The sequence below is a fragment of the Heterocephalus glaber genome, unplaced genomic scaffold (assembly GCF_053883595.1).
Source record: "Heterocephalus glaber isolate CG9 unplaced genomic scaffold, H.glaber_assembly_v1.0 deba00001456, whole genome shotgun sequence".
Lineage (NCBI taxonomy): Eukaryota > Metazoa > Chordata > Mammalia > Rodentia > Bathyergidae > Heterocephalus > Heterocephalus glaber.
The window spans coordinates 2,744,922-2,763,601 of NW_028258304.1; the positions used below are offsets into that span (position 1 = coordinate 2,744,922).

General features: G+C 40.7%; 1 long non-coding RNA gene across 23 annotated transcripts in view; it reads left to right on the forward strand.

Annotated features, from left to right (window-relative positions):
• Positions 1-18,266, forward strand: part of LOC147827112 (uncharacterized) — a 55,188-nt gene extending 36,922 nt beyond the window's left edge. For 16 of the 23 annotated variants that reach the window (XR_015452934.1, XR_015452941.1, XR_015452935.1 and 13 more), the window contains 2 exons: positions 9,613-9,689; positions 17,468-18,266. This is a non-coding gene — a long non-coding RNA (uncharacterized LOC147827112). Of the gene's footprint in view, positions 1-4,270; positions 4,350-8,292; positions 8,446-9,612; positions 9,690-16,027; positions 16,103-17,467 lie in introns of all 23 variants that reach the window. The other 7 variants (XR_015452942.1, XR_015452950.1, XR_015452953.1 and 4 more) reach the window with 5 other exon arrangements.
• Positions 18,267-18,680: the final 414 nt, after the last annotated feature.

Sequence of the window (18,680 nt, forward strand, 5' to 3'; positions counted from 1 at the left end):
CAGGGAGTCTTTGATAGGAGCAGCTCAAATCTTGGTGTTCTTCCCAGCTCCTCACAGTTGGGTTCATGGATGCTTTCACCTGCAGGCTGCACTGCACCATCTACTCTGTCCACAGCCCAGAGCACTTTTTTTTTTGATCCAGACTTTTGGTTTCACTGAGGCCTTTTGGGTTCTAACTCTTCATGGAGGTGTCTGGATATACCGAGCTTTTCCTCTCCTTCCAACTCCCATACCCTCATACACAAAAAAACAGTGATATAGCTGGATAAGGTGACCATTAGGAATTTAGAGCCAGTGCCCCCTCAGAGAGGGATTTCCAGGCCCTGAGTGACAGCTCTCTGCCCAGCAGCCTCTGCTTCCCCTTCATCCTTCTTTACTTTGCCTTTCATCTAGTGGTTTGAGGCTGTGTCCAGTGCCCTACATTTAGACCCCCTACCTTGTCCAGGAATACAGATTTGCTGTCAGTCCCTCACCACGGGCCTCCGGCCTTTGCTTTCCAGCCTTGCCTAGGTCATATGATGTCTCTGAAACTAGAGCCAGTAGGTAGAGTCCTCCCCATATATTGCTTTCCCTGTTCTGACCACTTTGGGCTCTGCCTACTACTCCTTGGTCTAACTGGATGTCATGGTGGTTGGTCTCTTGCTGCCTTTCTGGAATAAGGCTCTTAGCTTAAGTGGGCTCTTGTCCTGGATTTTATGTTAAGTTTCTAGCTGCCTCAAAAAGAACTTTGTGGCCGGAGATGTAGCTCAGCAGCATACGCCTACCTGGCAAGTCCAAGGTCCTGAGTTTGATCCTGGGACCCCCCCCCCCAAATTTGTGTATGTTTGTGCTACTGGGGATTGAACCCAGGTGTACTCTACCACTGAGCTGCATCTCCAGCCTCTTTTTATTATTTTGTATTATTATTATTGTGGTACTAGAAATTGAACCCAGAGCCTTCACACTGAGCTGCATCCCCAGTCCTTTTTTATTTTGAGACAGGGTCTTGCTAAGTCACTAAGTTGCAGGCTGGACTTGAACTTGTGATACTCCTGCCTCAGCCTTCCAGAGTGCTATGTTTACTGCCATGTATTACCACACCCAGCTTTTTAAAATTTTAAGAAGAGGACTAAGTTATACAGACTGACCTCAGACTTGGAATTTTCTTGCCACAGACACCTGAGTAACTGAGATTACAGGTACAGAGTACAGGTGTGTGCCACCATGCCCCTCTCAAAAAGAACTTTTAATAATCATTGTAAAACTCCAAAAGGGCAATGGGGAACATAGTATTTTTCAAACTTATTTAACTAGCAAGCCATTTTATTTTCTATAAAGATATTTATTAAAATCTCACAGAATATTAGATCCCTGGTACCAAAAAAAAAAAAATCTCACAGAATATGGTGTTTGGTGTCAAAAGACAGTTTTTGTTTTGCTTTTTTTGGTACAGGGGATCAAACTTGGGACCTTGTGCTTGTGAGGCAGGCAGTGGAACCACTGAACTAAATCCCCGGCCCAAAAGACAGTTTTTGGAAGTGTGAGGCTTTATCACAAGAGATTGGGCAGCAAATGCGATAATTCCAGGTAAAAGTAATGTAACACCCAGTGAAAGAAGTTCTTTTGGGAGAAGGAATCATCCATGGTACTCTGTGCAACAGATGCCCACTGGGCACCTGTTACTTACCAGTCTCTGCCGGAGTCATGCCATGTATTTGTCTCCTGTATCTCTGCATAAGGCAGCTCCAGTCTGGAGCAAAGCTCGAAAGATACTGCATTCTTTTTCCCATTTTGAATCCTTTTCCTATTTCTTCCCAATTGAAATGAAATGAAATGTGAATAGGATAATACCATTATGGCTATACAAGTAGAAGTCATCAGCTCTTGGATTCAAAGAAGGAAGGCTTCTCTGAGGTGCCCTTTCTCAGGTTTGACATCTATCTGAATTTCTCTAGAGTACTTTGAGCACCTCTTCCTTCTATTTTGCGACTTTTAATCTCAGCATTAGTCTCAAATCTCATTGCTGGTTCACAGTTTTCACTTAACAAATAGGGAGTGATTAGTGCCAAGTATGATGGAGCTCATTTTTATGTAATAGGTGTGACCTTATACATTTTCTACTTTTCCTATTAAATCTTTCATCTTCTATATCTCATGGACAGTTCAGACTGTAATAATTTTTTTCAGTCCATACTGTGTGGGCAGGGAAATGTCACAGGTGGACATGCATTTAAATCTGCAGCATGGGTGAGCAAGAATCAGGAATTATAGCTGGCATAGCTGGTAACCAAAAAGGAAGATGGTCGCTACTTCTGCATGACATTCACAGTAGATATTGGGTAGGAAAAGACATGAAATAGAAATCTTTGGGATTCTTGATAAGGAAATTACTAGATCTTTTTGAGACCCTGAGGTATGTATCTCTACTGCCATTGATCTCAACTCAGTTGACCGAGGTAATCATAAAACAAACTAAATGAAAAGCTTTGACCCTTCCCTTAAGGCATGGCATTATTTGAACATTCAGCAGGAAGCACCTTCTACACATAAGGGGCAAAGGTGAGGCCTTGGGGCTTTGGCTTATGGTGTTTGTCCGTTTCTGCCATTTCTTCTGGAAAACTATAGATTTGTTTTGTTTTTGTGAGAGACAGGGTCTTACTGTGTTTTGTTTTGTTTTTTGAGACAGGATCTCACTATTCGGTTCAGGCTGGCCTTGAACTCACTATGTAGCCAAAGCTAGCTTCGAACTTTTGATGATCCATCAGCCTCACCCTCTCAAACACTGGGATTCCAGGTGTTCGCCACCATGCCAGCTCCTTATTATGTTTCTTAAGCTTGGCTCAAACATGAGCTCCTCCTGCTTCAGCCTCCCAAGCAGCTGGGACTACAGGCATACACCACCGTTTTTTTTGGTACCGGGGACGAACTCTGGTCCTTGCGCTTGTGCAGCAGATGGCAAAACCACTGAGCTAAATCCTTGGCCCAACCACCGTGTTTGTTTTAAGACTATAGCTTTAACTGTGAAGATCAAGGAGTTGGCTAACTTATAGGGAGGTGGAAAGAGAGCTTGAAATGGACATTCAGAGATCTGTCTACTTTTTTTTTTTTTTGGTACCGGGGATCGAACTCAGGCCCTTGTGCTTGCACAGCAGGCGGCAAAACCACTGAGCTAAATCCCTGGCCCATGGACATTCAGAGATCTAAATAGACCCCCATTGGCTATTTGGTCATTCTCCCAAGTATTTACTGAGTATCACTTGATTTGTAACTGCACAAGATTTGTTTTCCCCTTACTGGTTTTTCCTTAATAGGGTCCCTAAATGAGGCCATTGCCCTTGGCCCTGCTTCTTTCTTCCCTTGTTACTATCCTTGGGTTATGCTTATAGTTTCATCTACCATTAATAGCTCAAATACTTTTTGGTTTGTTTGTTTTGAGACAGGATCTCCCTGTGTAGTTCAGGCTGGTCTTGAACTCACCATGGAGCCCAGGCTGGCCTTGAACTTGTGTCAATCCTCCTCCCTTAGCCTCCTTAGTGGTAGGATTTAGGTTATAGGTGTGTGCCACCAAGCCTGGCTCAAATACTTTTACTTATTTTTATTTTTACTTATTTATTTTTTTGAGACAGGGTCTTGCTATTGCAGTTTAGGCTGGCCTTGAACTCATTGTAGCCCAGGCTGGCCTCAAACTTGTGGCAATCCTCCTCCCTTAGCCTCCTGAGTGCTGGGATTACAGGTGTGCACCATCATGCCTGGCCTCAAATACTTTCAAACTCGTCTCCTACCTAGATTTTTTTTTTTTTTCGTTCCTTACAATAGCCAAACACTATTGCCATTGTAACCTGGATGGCACTAAGGCATGTTAAAGTTGACATGTCCCAAGTCACATTATATTCTTTATCAACCCATCTTCTTCCCTCTGTTCCATACCTTCTCTTCTCTTTGTTCCCTAACTTAGCAATGTCATTGTTAGGGTCACTGGTTAAGTTACTTTTCCATCACTGTATCCTAATCTTTCCCCACCAGAAATTTTACAGTCTTTTATAATGCAATATGTTTAGGGCATGGTTCATTTTTTTCTCCCCCCCTTTTTTTAAAAGATCTGCAAGGAACCTATAGTTGAATTCTATGATGAAGTTAACAGAAAAGAAAAAAGAAATTAAGAACTATTAAAAGATAACCTGATGTTCAGACTAAATAAAATGGAAGTCTTAGAAATAAAGTATCTGAAAACTAAAACATTTTGAGAAACTTTCATGGAGAGGTGGATGTTGATCAAGGCCTCATTCCTCAGGTGGAGCAGGAGCCAAGATCTCTTTGGGAACATGCAGGTGGAGAGAGATGGGACATCCGATCCTCAGCTTGTTTCTTGTGTAAGCTCAGTAATTTTCACTCCCCTTGGGGCTGCTTTTGTAAGTCTGCTGAACTTCATACAATCATTTAAAAATGTTGTAAGGATTGAATAGAGGGATTCCTCTTTGAGTTTTTCTTAGTGTCATTCTACAATTTATAGAAAGTCTGATTTCTTCCTATTCCTGGGAACTCATGTATTTTGATCACTCTGGTTTTGAGCTCTTTCTCAAAAAGGTTTAAAGTAATGAGAAGTTTACATTTCAACAAAGTAGAGAATATGTAATCTAACACTGGCTGTCCCTGTTCTTTTTTTTTTTTTTTTTTTAATACTGGGAATCAAACTCAGTTGCCAGATAGGCACTGCGCCCCTGAGCTACATCCCCAGCTCTATCCCTGTTCTTTAACCTATTTTTGTTTTGGTACTGGGCATCGAACTCAGGACCTTGTGCTTGCGAGGCAGGCAGTGGAACCACTGAGCTAAATCCCTGGCCTTCTATCCCTGTTCTTTAAAGTACTTTTGCTGCCCAGTGTGGCGGTGCATGCCTGTAATCCCAGCACTTAAGAGGCTGAGGCAGGAGGATTGAGAGTTGGAGCCCAGCCTGGGCTTCATAAAGAGTTTGAGGCCAGCTTGAGCTACATTGTGAGACTCTGTCTCACCCCTCAATCCCCCACCCTCCCACCCCCTGCCAACAAAAACAAGAAACAAAAACCCAAAATGTTTATGCCACCTTTCCATTTGGGATTTATCCCTGTTCATATCACCTATGTATTTGCCCTTGGTCTCTTACAATCTTTGTCTGTTTTCCAAACCCTTCTTACTGTATTGCTACTTAGAATTCCAAATTCCTTTCACTCTATTTTGCAAAGCAGTGGTGCCAGGTATCAAACTAAGGGCCTTGTGCATGCTAGGCAAATGTTCTAGCATTGAGCTATATCCCCAGCCCCAAGATACCATATTTAAATAAATATTAGAAAGGTGGAGATGGGGGAAGGCTAAGGGTGTGTCTCAGGTGGAGCCTAGTATGTGTGAAGATGAGGGTTCAATCTCAGCACCTAAAAGTCAAAATATTTCTTGCTAGTGAGGGGTGAGAGCTTGAGGAAACAGTCCCTGTGACTGTGAATATAAATTAGTACACACTGTGAAGATCAGCTTGGCAGCATCTATCAAAATTTAAAGTATTGGGGCCGGAGATTTAGCTCAGTGGTTCCGGCGCCTGCCTCATAGGTGAAGGTCCCGAGTTCGATCCCTGGTACCAAAAAAAAAAAAAAATTTAAAGTGTCCATACTTTTAAACCCTTAGTTCCACTTCTAAGTATTTTTTCCTAGGGCAAGTTTACAGAGAGATTATGTATGAGGGTATTTGTTAGTATAGAGTTTAGAAAAACAATTAAAATGGTCATTAATAAGAGGTTGATCAAATCAGTTATGGTATATCCATACATTGATCAAGTAGATCTATAATAATTGCCGTGGGAAGTTGGCTACAATATACATGAAAAAATATACAAGAACCTCTTTCACTTGAAGTAAATATAGTCATAATTTTTATATATTTAAAAAATCTTACAACAAAATGTTAACAAAAATTATCTTTTCTGACTTGATATAAAAAGCTGTTTAAAAAATAGGCTTCTGACTTGAGGATGGTAGGCTAGGTAATAACCAGATAGCGATGATAAAAGCAGTGATCAGAGAAGGGTTTATGGTGTGGTGCATGAAATGAAAAAAGCAGAAAATGAGGTTAGAGAAACTGATTAGGAAGTTGTAGTGAAAAAGTCTGAAATAAGGCATCAACTAGGGTAAGTAATGGGCTTATAAGGGAAAAGATCAATCTTAAAGACATTTCATGGAAGAAACCACTGATCTGATAGTCTGTGAAAGAACAGTTATAAGTCACCCATAATGCCACAGTTTGTCTATTCAGTGAAACTGAGGTTGCCCATTATGACAGAAATGGGTGTAATTGGAAAGGGGAGTCATCTTCTAGAAGGAGGAGATGAATTTGTTTCATGGGGTGCAAGTTAAAGGGCTCAAGGTTGGGCTGGGGATTTAGCTCAGTGGTTCCGTCGCTTGCCTTGCAAGCGCAAGGACCCGAGTTCGATCTCTGGTACCAAAAAAAAAAAAAGGGCTCAAGGTACCTCTAAGAGGAAATAGTCTGTAGGCTGTGGATTGCCATTTAGAGAAAAAACTACTTCTAATGTAGAAAGAACAAATGGGAGTGGAGACTGACTGGATTTGGCACCTTTGACAGGCTTCAGGGAGGCATAGTAATATTTTGGTTCTTTCTTCCCCTCTGTATGTTTTGAGAGACACTGGAGAGAAGTAGTCTCAATTAGAACCTGAGGTAAAGCTTGGGGGAAAAGTAGGGGTGAGAAATAATCATAATAAACGTCTTCCAACACTGTTTTTTTGTCTTTTTTTAACTTTTCTAGGTCCTTTGTACTCCTACATAACTTTTAAATTTCAATATCCAATTCTTCATTTATAGCACATATGCACAGACCTGAATTTTTATATATGCCTTGTGTTTTCTAATCCTGCTAAATTCAAATACAAGTTCTAGGAGTTCCTAGAGATTTCTTAGTATTTTCTATGTAGATGATCATTTCATCTACATATAAAGATTTTACTTCTACCTTGCCAATCCTATCCTAATTGTGTCATTTTATTGCCAGACTATTTTGGTTGGGCCTAGGTTTCAAAGTTTAATGGACAGATAGAGTAAGCACATCTGCCCTTGTTCCCTACCTTAAGGGAGAAAGCATTGTATCTTCTCCATTTATATAAGGCATTCTCACTGGAATTATGGAGTACATGTCTTTAATCTGTTGAGAAGGTTCTGTTCTACTTCTAGTCTCCTGATAGCTTTTACCATGAACAGCTGTAGAATTTAGTCCAGTACTTTTTCTCCAACTACTGACAGGATCATATGGCTTTTTCCTTTCCTCTGTTAAAATGATGACTTTTGGGGGTGGATCTTCCAATGCTGAACCAACACTGCTATCCCTATAACAAAACCACTTTCTACATCCTGCCAGATCTGACTTCTAATAGTTTGTTTTGTTAAACAAATTTCTATCTATGTTCATACTTTTTTCTTCTATTATCTTTATCCAGTTTTAGGATTAGCACTATGTCGATTTCCTAAAATGAGGGGAGAAGTGTTCCTTCTTTTTTTTGCTTTAATTGTTTGATATAATTTATCAGTTAAAATGTATATGAGCCTGCTGTTGTCATATAGGTAGGTTTTCAAGCTATGAATATACTTTCTTTAATAGGTGCTATTCAAATTTTATATTTCCTCCAGAGTTAGTTTCATTAATTTGTCTTCCAAGGTACTTCTTAGAAGTTGTCAAATTTATTTCAAAAAAGATTTTTGTAATATGCTTTCTATATCCTTTTAAATTCTGTAAAATCTGTGGTAATGTCTCCTAGATCTTGATATTGTAATTTAAAAAATGTATAATTGATGTTGTGTAATAGGAAGAAAAGGTCTAAAGGACCAGGGGAAGTGGGAGGGGTAGGGGAAAGGAAAAAAGGGAAAAGAAAAATATGAGAAAAGGAAAAAAATGGAAACAAAGTCTTTGCAAATAGGGAAGGGTGGAGGGGGTGAAGGGAGGGCAGGAGGATGGGGAAAAAAATAAGAACCAAGATACTCATGTAATGGTACAAGATCCCAATGATGAATGTGACTGTATTTTATACCTAAAATGTACCAATAAACTTAATGGGAAAAAAACAAACAAACAGTGACTACAACAATATATTAAAAAATCACTTTGCCATGTACAAAGTGCCATCATATTGCAGTAACTTAGCTAATACAAACTTGTATGCTTTCCATTATTACTTTTTCCTTTTATTTGGACACTGAAGCTCAATTAGAACTCAAACTCAGGTATTCAGCCTCAAATTCCATTTTGCATTTTTCTACTCCTGTTTCTTTTTTTTTTTTGGTACCAGGGATTGAACTCAGGATCTTGTGCTTGCAAGGCTGGCCGCAAAACCACTGAGCTAAATCTCTGGCCCTCCACTCCTATTTCTTAAGAGGTGAATTTTCCAAGGAGGAAAAGACTAAAGCAAAAGCTGCAGCCTGGAGCTAGGAACAGTTAAGAGGTGGGCAGAAGGCAGCCAGGGAAGATACCACATTATGGTTACTGCACTGTTCTCTGGCCCTTTTGGCCCTGATAGTCCCGTAAACCAGAGAATGTTTGATGTTCCATTGAATTCAAAAGGGAAAAAGGGTCCTAACCTGTCCACAGATAGCTGTGAAATATTTTGAAGTAAGGTTGTCCAATTTGATTATTGTAAAGTTAGTGGTGGCTTAGTGGCTCATTGAATTCTGGCTTCATTCATTTGAAAGTAATATACTAATAGTGTATTGATTTAGACCATTGAAGGAAAGGCTTGTCTGGGTTATTTAAATGAAAACAATTTTTTATGAAGTCATTATTTTTGTTTATTTTTGGAATCCCATGTTACCTCCACTTGTGAATTTATTAGTTAGTAGAGATCCTAAGAAGATCTGCTTTAATGAGTAGAAAATCAAGAATCTCTTAAGTCACTTCAGTTTTCCAACTAGCAGTTGTACTTACTCAATTAAATTATTTAACCTATTCCTAGCTGGGTGTGGTGGTACATGCCTGTAATCCCAACACTCAGGAGGCTGAGGCAGGAGGATTGCTGTGAGTTCGAGGCCAGCCTGGCCTTACACAGCAAGACCCTGTCTCAAAAAACTGAAATAAATGAATAAATAAATAATTAACCTGTTACTATAGCTTAAATGCGAGAGGTAGTTATATCTTTTCAGAAGTTCTAAATCCACGAGAGAGAGATTTGACTTGAGAGATTTTACTTGAGAGAGATTCTCTTGGATCCATTAGCCTGGTGTCTATCAAGAATCCTTGGGTCTGGAATTTAGCTCAGTGGTTCCACAGCTTGCCTCACAAGCACAAGGTTCTGAGTTTGATCTCCGATACCAAAAAAAAAAAAAAATCTCAAGGCATCCTTGCAGCCCAGTACTTGGAGCAGGCATAGTCGGTAGTCAGGAAAGGGTGACTGACTGAATGAACAAAGGACTGACAGGATCTCTCTCCCTGAGGCATGCTGATTTGTGTGGGACAATCTTTCCACAGCCTTACTACTGCTTGATAGATTGTGTTAGGACAAGTTCTATTGCTCAGATTTCATAGTGGAAGAGAAAATGGAGGCACCATGGAAGTGTTTGCTGTGTGAACTGGTGACTCCACAGGCATTTCTAAAAGTGGTAATCTGATGTCACAGGGCCCAGACACACAGTCTCTCCTCCTAAAAGATGAAGCTGCCAAGAGTCTCTGGAGCAAATGAGGAGGTCCACAGAGGTAAGAGATTTCCTACTGGTAACCTGGATCTCAGCCAAAGAGGGCAGCTACTTTATAGGTCCTCTGTGGGAGGATTGCCTCCCTTCTTCTTGACTGCTTGGATACTAAGTCAGGAGCTCATCACTGGCTTTTGCTTACCCAGCCTGGCCTCACCTTCTGGCTGTCTGCCATTGGTGATTTTTAGCCTTGCTGAAAATTATAACCTCTGTGAGGGTAAAGCAAATTTAGGAGGTGGTTCTGGCTCCAGAGGGACAGGGGCTTGTCACCTGGTCCTGCCCTGTGTTTTCTGGCATTCGTTCCTGGCTGCCTTTTTGACCCTTATTATTTGTCCAAGCACACAGTTCTGTGTGGGTAAGAATTACAGACTAACCTCCAGAGGGACTGTGGGGACAGGAGAGTCAGTGCTGTAGAAGAAGCTCCTTTCAGCAATCTCCACATCCTGCCTTGGTATCATATAGATGATCAAACAGTTTACTTGGTGGGGGGAGGTAACTAGGGGTATGGAGTATATTTATAACACAAAATTTTATTTCAAAATCTGATTTTGAGATAGTAAGTGATAATGCAGTTATACATGGAATATTGACATTAGAAAAAAAGTTTTGAGATTTTTCTGAGCTAACTTCTTTGTTTTAGAAATGACTAAACCCAGAAAAGTCCAGCAAGGGGCAAAGCCATAGCTATGCTGAGGAACTGACACACAGGCCTTATGAAAGAAATTGAAGACTTCCTGGGATATTTTTGGGATGAGCGAGGAGGGAAATGCAATCCTTCCCAATGAATGCTGTGCTCATACCCTTCAACTTGGGTGATTTCTGCCTCACTGACTTACCCTAGTCCTTCCAGACTGACCCCAAAAGGAAATAGTGTCATGAAGAAGACACATGTAAATGAATGAGAGCCTAAATTGCAACATGTGAATGAATGCAACTTTATTAGATATAAAATGTAAGGAAAACTAATACTGTGATAACAGAATGTCAATGGAAGTTCTTCAGGGGGCTTGATTTAAAGGGCCAATTAGATTGATTTATAATTAAAATTATCTTTTCTATAATGGGTACTTATAAAGTTCATTTATTAATTTGTCAGATATTTATTAACTGCTGAAGTCGTGTGATAACTTGAACTGAGCCTACTTTTGAGGAACTTAGGTTTAGTGCATAAATAATTGTAATTATAAAGTGATAGGGTATGATAGATTTGGACTAGTGCTGTGGGAATTCAGAGGGAGGAGAGATTGTTTCTAACTTTTGGATCTAGAAAATCAGGTAAATTTTGTGAAAACAAGTGTGTTGTTGTAAAGAATTTTAAGCTGGGCACAGTGGTGCATGCCTGTGATCCCAGGACTCTGGGAAGCTGAGGCAGGAGAACTGTAAGTTCCAGCTCAGCCTGGGCAATTTAGGGACTCAGTAAGACCCTGTTTCAAAATAATAAAAGAAGGCTAGGGATTTAGCTCAGACCCTGGGTTCAATCCCCAGTATCAACACAAAAAATTTTAAAGAACACTTTAATCTTACTTCTTCTCTACTAAGACATAGTGTTAATACAAAAAAAAAAATCTGTTCTCATTTATACTTTTTTTTTTTTTGAGACAAGGTCTTGCTATGTAGCCCAGGCTGGCCTCGAATTCACAGCAGTCCTCCTACTGCAGCCTTCCAAGTGCTGGGATTACAGCATGTGTCATCATTCATGCTATTAAAATTACACTCATTCATATTATTAAAACCCTGAGCTAATAGCAGTATAATTTATGCTGCTTTGGGCCGGGGATTTAGCTCAGTGGTTCTGCCACCTGCCTTGCAAGTGGAAGGTCCCAAGTTCGATCCCCGGTACCAAAAAAAAATGCATCTAAAAATTTATGCTGCTTTGCTAATCACCAGAGCAGTTTTCCAAAAGCAGAACCTTTGGTAAGCAAGAGAGGTCACTCTTGCCAACCAGTGACACTCGTAGCTGGTAAATGGGAGGTAAGAGTGTGATCCTGTCAGGGAGGGGTCCCTTTCAAGAAGCTTGAAGGGAGGAGTTATTAAAAGGAGGGTGCAAGATGCAGAGCAGGCTATTGATTTATCTTTTGAGACCTCACCATGTCCAAGTGCTGTGGGGAAAGAGGGAATAGAGAGAGAAACTGAAGAAAAGAAGAAAGAAGAAAAATAGAAATTGTTGAGCAGGATGACCCTCCTCTGGGGGTGGGTGGGAAGTACTGTATCCTGAATACTTAGAAAATTTATACTTTAACTGAGCTGAGGACAAAGCTACACTGAGACTGACACCATCACTACCACTGTTTATTAAGTTCCTATCTTTTCCCAACACTCTGCTTATCCCTTTTGCCCCTTTTCTTTCTTTGTGAGATGTTACTTAAGTTGATCTTGAACTCTGGGCTAAAGGCATCCTCCTGCCTTAACCTTTTGAGTAGCTGGGACTATAGGCCTGGGCCACCTCTGCTGAGCATTTTTAAGTTTCATTTCATAGGGACAGAGACATAATGGGGTAGAGCAATTTGGTAAGATTTTGGGAGGCAGAAAGTCAGTGTTTCCTTCTCTTGGATTTTGCGCTGGGCAGAAGTTGAAATCATCCGCTAGGAAAAAATAGGATACTGAGGAGAGTTAATGTAGTTTCAAAAAGTTCAGGTTGCAGTCGAGATAACTGAGCAGTGCTGAGGACCCACCTGGTATTAGAGACAGTGCATTTATAGAGAAGGCAGCCCTCTACAAATGGTTGTTTAAGCACCATGAAGAATGGGAGGGTTGAAGTAGAGGATGTCTGTCTTCAGACAGGAGCTGGGTGTTGTTAGGCAAATGGAAGAGGTGGAAGGGAGGACCTAGAATAATTGTTAGGAGACTTGTCCTCTAGATGACTAGAGAAAGAAGTGAATCCAGAGCACTGATTGGTGGCAAAGTAATGGGGAAGGGGTTGTTAGGCTAGAAATCATAATGGAGTTAAAGAACAGAAGCTGTAGAAGTAAAGACTGAGATGTAGACATACAGGAGGTCATGATCAGGCAGGGTTTGACTTGAGGTGGAAAGGGAGACTGTGACCAAGTCCTTGATGACCAGGAGGTGAACAGATGATAGCAGTGAGGAGCCATGTAGCAGTTCAGCACAAGCTTTGACAAAGGAAAGGTTTTCTTTGAGGTTGTAAAAATAATGGTTTTGAATCAACTTCAAGATAGAATGTCTGTTTTCTCTCTTAGTATCACTAGGGACTGAAGAATGCTTTTATGGCAGAACCTTCATTGCCCAGGAAACAAGTTTCTAAAGGGGCATCAAGTTTCAGCTACAAGGAATACAGCCAGGCCTGTTTTTCAAGCTTGCTTTTTACACTGCTTGCCTAAATAATGTGGAGGTTTAATGGGACCGCTGTGGGTATGTTCTGGCCAAGTAGGCTGACCTCCACAAAGTCCTGGGCCTTTGGAGGTACAGGAGCCAAGCACTCCTGGGGTGAGAGCCTGTGGCCATCTGGTAGGCAAAATCCCACTTGGCTAATAGGGCTTTTTTTTTTTTTGGTCACTGTTCAGGATCAGGTTGGGCCAGTGCTAATCTTTTGTGGAGGCTAAATGGAAACTTTTTTAAAGTTTCTTGCATAAAACTCTAGAAGTCAATGGACCCTTGAGCATTTCTATTCATTTGAGATCTGAAGTTTATTTTTCCTGGGCTGTGTTCAGTCATTCCCTTCATGACAGCGATAATGCCCTAAAGCCTGCATAGTTTGAAAATTTGGAAATGCTGAGGTCATTGTCCATGAAGTTGTTTTTGGATTTTCAGTGGTTACAAATCCCTTCAACACTGTTGTCCATGACTCCAAACATGTGAAAAAGAAACTTCCAAATAGCTGAAACAAACACAAAATCCTTATAATTCTTTTTGCTGTTTCTTAACTTGATCCATTTTCACCACTATCTTGGCTATAAAACCAGACATGAATGAACAGTTCAGAAAATATCTGCCTACCCAATTGTTTCCCCATAGGAACCTAAGCAGAAGAAGGAGTGTAGCCCAGTACTTGCAGTGAGGGGACGCTGCACCTGTTGTAATAGTTTGTCTAGTTTATAATTGGTTTTGCCACATAAAAATGAGAAATTTCTATCTGGTAACTCACTATATGAGATATGATTGAAATACATGGTGAATGTATAAATTAAACATTGCAGTAAGACACATTGCAATTAATCACCCTCATAGTACTCCTCCTGACTTTAAACACACTTATCCCATCATTCTTGCCACTTTCTGAAGCAGTTCTGTAAATCCCCTTTTTTGTCTTTATAAAATATGATAAAAAATACAGTGAATGTTGGTCCAAGTGCTATCCAGCAGAAAGCCAGGGTCATAAAAACATTATGGTGTATTCTTATCCATCTTATTCACCAGATCTGGCACTATGCAACTTCTGGCTCTTCCTCAAATTCAAAATGACCGTGAAAGGTAAATATTTTGAGTTGATTCAGGACATTGAGGCATCCATGACAGTGCAACTAAAGACACAACTAAGGGCTTCTGGAGCTGCTTCAGAAAGTGGCAAGAATGATAGGATAAGTGTGTTTGAAGCAAGAAGGATTATTTTGAGTGAATTAATAGCAATGTCTTTTACTGTAATATATTTTTAAATTTTAAACACTCACATATTTCTTTATCACATCTCATAAATACAGCCAACAGGTCAGGAAAAAATTTTTAATATATGTGATAGACAATGGATTCATATATATATAAACTATATATAGAGAGAGAGCGGTCCTACAAATCACTAATAAAAAGAGAATAAACCCAATAGAAAATGAGCAGAGAGGGGTCCAGGATTTAGCTCAGTGGCACTGTGCCTGCCTCAAAAGCACAAGGTCCTGAGTTCGATCCCCAGGACCAAAAAAAAAAGAAAACAAGCAAAGAAAACAAATAGCAAGTCACAGCATAGCAAACGAATTTCACCTAAGGAAATACTCTTATACATAGATTTATCTAGACAAAGATGTTCACTGTGGTAATAAATATACATGAGTAGGGGTACAAAGTAAAGTTCTGTGTGACTATTAAAACACTGAAGCAAGTTCTCATGTCAGTGAAAATAGCAAGTACACAGCAATATGGATACTGGTAGAAGGTTCCTTTTTTTTTTTTTTTAAACTATGTGATTTAGAATGTATATGTAGACCAAATCTTTTGTCTCTGAAGTGTTGAGATATCTTCATGTTTAAAGGAATATTTGTTAAAATAGCTTGAGTTTTCATCTTGTAGGATATACTTTTTAAAAACTTTCCCCTGTAGTTTCAATTCTGCATGTACTAGGCTTCTGAATATAAGTATGTTAAACTGAAGCAACTTGATGACAGAAACTTCATGGGGGCTGCTTTCCAAAGAAAAGTAGTTTAGAGCACTAAACTAAACTTCCTAGGTAAAATAAAAAATAAAATAAATTTTATTGCTGGGTACTTTTATGTTAAAAAATATTTAAGGCTATATTTTTCTTTCTGCTTTTTTTTTTTTTTTTGGTTTTTTGAGACAAGGTCTTGCTATGTAGTCCAGACTGGCTTTGAACTCACTATGTAGCCCAGGCTGGCCTCGAACTCATAGTAATCCTCCTCTTGCCTCAGCCTCCTGAGTGCTGGGATTACAGGCATGCACCACCACACCCAGTCTAAGGCTGAATTTTCTAATGATGACATTAATGAATGAAAAATTAACTTTTGCCTTCCTCTTATGGAAGATAGAAGATTTATTCCCCATCATCATTACCTCCCCCCTCTCTTTTTTAGCTAAATTTAGTATTATAAATTTTAGCCTCTGGAAAGAATATAGGGACCTCTCACTATTCCTTTCTTCACAGGAATTGAAAGGATTCTGAAGGCAGGCTATATGGACATGTTGTCTACTGTTATACCTTTTGGTGTGATGAATGAAGGAATTCAAAGCTCAGGCTTCTTTGTTAGCAATTGCCTGTTTTTGGTGTTCATTGCCTTGCAGAGCCTTTTGCACCCGCCTTTGATGAAGGGCTTTCCCTGTGGGAAGGCTTGCTTGCTCCATCCCCTGGAGATGAAGCAAGAAAGGGAAGGGAAACCTGAGTGGCCCAGGAAATCAAGGCTCAGAGCTGGACTTGGCCATGGGAGAAACTTGCTCCTTGCATTTTCCTTGTCACTCTTAGAGAGACTTCCTAAGCTGGTATAAAAGGAATTTAGTTTCCTGAGAGGAGGGTAGATTCCCACCCCTCTCCGCCCCATGTTAGGAGCATGTTGAGAGGGTGAAGGAGCCAACCAGTGCTGTAATCCCCTCTGTCCCTTCATACCTTCAGGAAAGTCTGATGAACACAGTGTTTCGAGTATGTGTACATGTATTTTTCCTTTTTAGTAAAGCATGGAAAAAGAAAGCTGGGTCTCACATCTGGGACAAATTAAGAGTAGCAGAAGAGACCAACTTCAGGAGGTGAGATGTTAGTGAGATCAAAACTTCCCCAAGAGCTGGAGTCAGAGCCAAAGGGATTACCAAGAGCATTAGCAGATTCTGGGAAATTGCAGATTCTGGGAAAACCATTGGACTTCTCATAGCACTTGGGACAGGGATTCAGGCAGCTTTTAAAGCATGCCCCAGGGGAGGGTGGTTGCAGCTGACTTCAAATTGTTGTGCTGTGTAACTCAGGATGTTTAACAGTGGTCCCCAAGATTCTGCTGGGTGGATGCTCCAGCAACTATCATGTTACAGTATTCCTTTTTGCCCAGCAGAATCCATTCTCAGTTCAGACTCCTAAAGGGAAGCAAAACTTCCCAAAAAGAACTTTGTCACACTCTGCTCTCCCTGTTAGTTACGAAGAATCTGAAGAGCTACAGCTTCCCCAGCCATGCCATTGTTGAGTTTAAAGGGGTTTGGAGGGCTGGGGATTTTCCTCAGTGGTGCCGTTGCCTGCCTGGCAAGCGCAAGGTCCCAAGTTCAATCCCTGGTACCAGAAAAGGGGGGGGGGGGGTTGGGGGAAGTCTCCTGCAAAATCTTGGGACTTGAAGACTCCTCTGAGTAAGGATCTAAACAAATAGTAACACTCCAGGGAATATCCTAAATCAAGAAGCCAAGGTCCCTGAGCAGCTGGAGTAGGACCAGTGTGAATGCAGCCAGTGCCACACCAAACAAGTATTTTTGCTCATTCTTCAGGGATATGGGCCTGGTTGATGGAGGAACCTGTTTTATGGTTTTTTCTTTTTTATTAGTATGTGTTTGCAGTACTCGTGTTTACATTCCTCATGTAGAGTTGGTATATGTACATAATACATCTTAATTCCTTTTTTCATTCCCTCCCCCCACCCCAATCCCTGATCCCTTTCCCATTTGAGAAAGATCTGTTTTCTATTGCCTATCATCTATCTTCCATTTTGCTCTTTATTTATAATTTGGATTAGTCTTAACATCTATTGTCATTCCAGGGCCGGGGATTTAGCTCAGTGGTTCTGCCGCATGCCTCGAAAGTACAAGGTCCTGAGTTCAATCCCTGGCACCAAAAAAAAAAAAATTAGGTAACGTCTACTGTCATTCCAAACTTGGAGAACAGTAGAGGTCACCGGGCTTTGACTGTCCAGCATGCATTCTCCTTTTTGAGTAAGAGCCCTTTGACTTTGTTTTTGGGGAGACAAGGTTCTGGTGCGGTAAGACCATCCCTTGGAGGACACGGGACTATGACAGTCAGAGAGCTACAGTTAGTTGATGTGGGGATGGGCTTAGGCCCAGATCTAGGCTAATCAGGGCTCTGGGCTCTGGGTTTTTGAAACTACTATATTAAGAAGTATATTTGTGTTTCTCTTCCAGGTGGGCTGCCTCGTCTATATAGTGTCTCATTCATGCTGCTGGGGGACCATCTTGCCACCCTGAAGGGAATGTTCCCCAACACAGATGAAAGCTGAGCTGAAAGACAGAGAGGGCTGGAGACCATATGACATCTTTTGAGTACCTGGATCTAACCATGCCTTAAACTAGTGAAACTCTGGATCTTTCCTTTACATGGACCCACACCTTCCTTTTTATTCCTCACCCCTTAATGAGAATCTGATTTGGATTTTTGTCACCTGTAGCCAGAAGTGCCTTAACTAATTAGTGCCATAAATTATATATTATTCTCATGACAGTGTGGTTAAGCCTTTTACAAAAGATCTCTGTATTTTAAGCTAGATGTGGTGGCACATGCCTGTAATCCCAGCACTGGATAGGCTGAGGCAGCCTGGACTCCATAGTGAGTTCAGGGCTAGCCTTAACTACATAGTGAGACCCTGTCTCAAAACAAACAAAAACAAACAGTGAATGTTGTCACCAAGTGCCATCCAACAGAAAGGCAGACTTGTAAAAACGGTGTATCCTCATTCACCTTATTCACTGGATCTGGCACCATGTGATGTCTGGTCTCCCCCAAAGTTAAAGTGACCATGAAAAGTCGATGTTTGGAATTGATTCAGATTCTTGAGGCAGCTATAACAGCACAACAAAAGAGGACTTCCAGAACTGCTTCAGAAAGTGGCAAGAGGATAAGTGTATTCAAAGTGAGGAGGAATATTTTGAGGGGAATTACGTCAATTTATCTTTTACTTTAATAAATTTTCTTAAAAATTAAAAACTCCCCATATTCTATTATCATACCTCATGTAGTTGACCTAGAGTGTACCGCTATCTTGATTTGTGGGGTTAGGGCCGTGGCAGAATTGGCAAAACCAGGGAAGGAAACCTTGTCCCCTGTGTGTCTCCTACACTAACCCACACCCCCAGTGCACTCAGAATTTTGTCTCAAGGAGATGGTTAATTTCTTTTTGATTATGAATCCCTTTACCAAATGACTAGTTCTGGTATTTTTATTGGGAGCATTTTATTTTGTTTTTGTTTTTTTTGGGGGGGAGCATTTTATTAAAGCATCGAGGGGCAGGGATTTAGCTCAGTGGTTCTGCCACCTGCCTTGCAAGTGCAAGAACCTGAGTTCGATTCCTGATCCCCCCCCCCCCAAAAGCACGGAGTAGTGTGGTTCTGGCCTAGTATT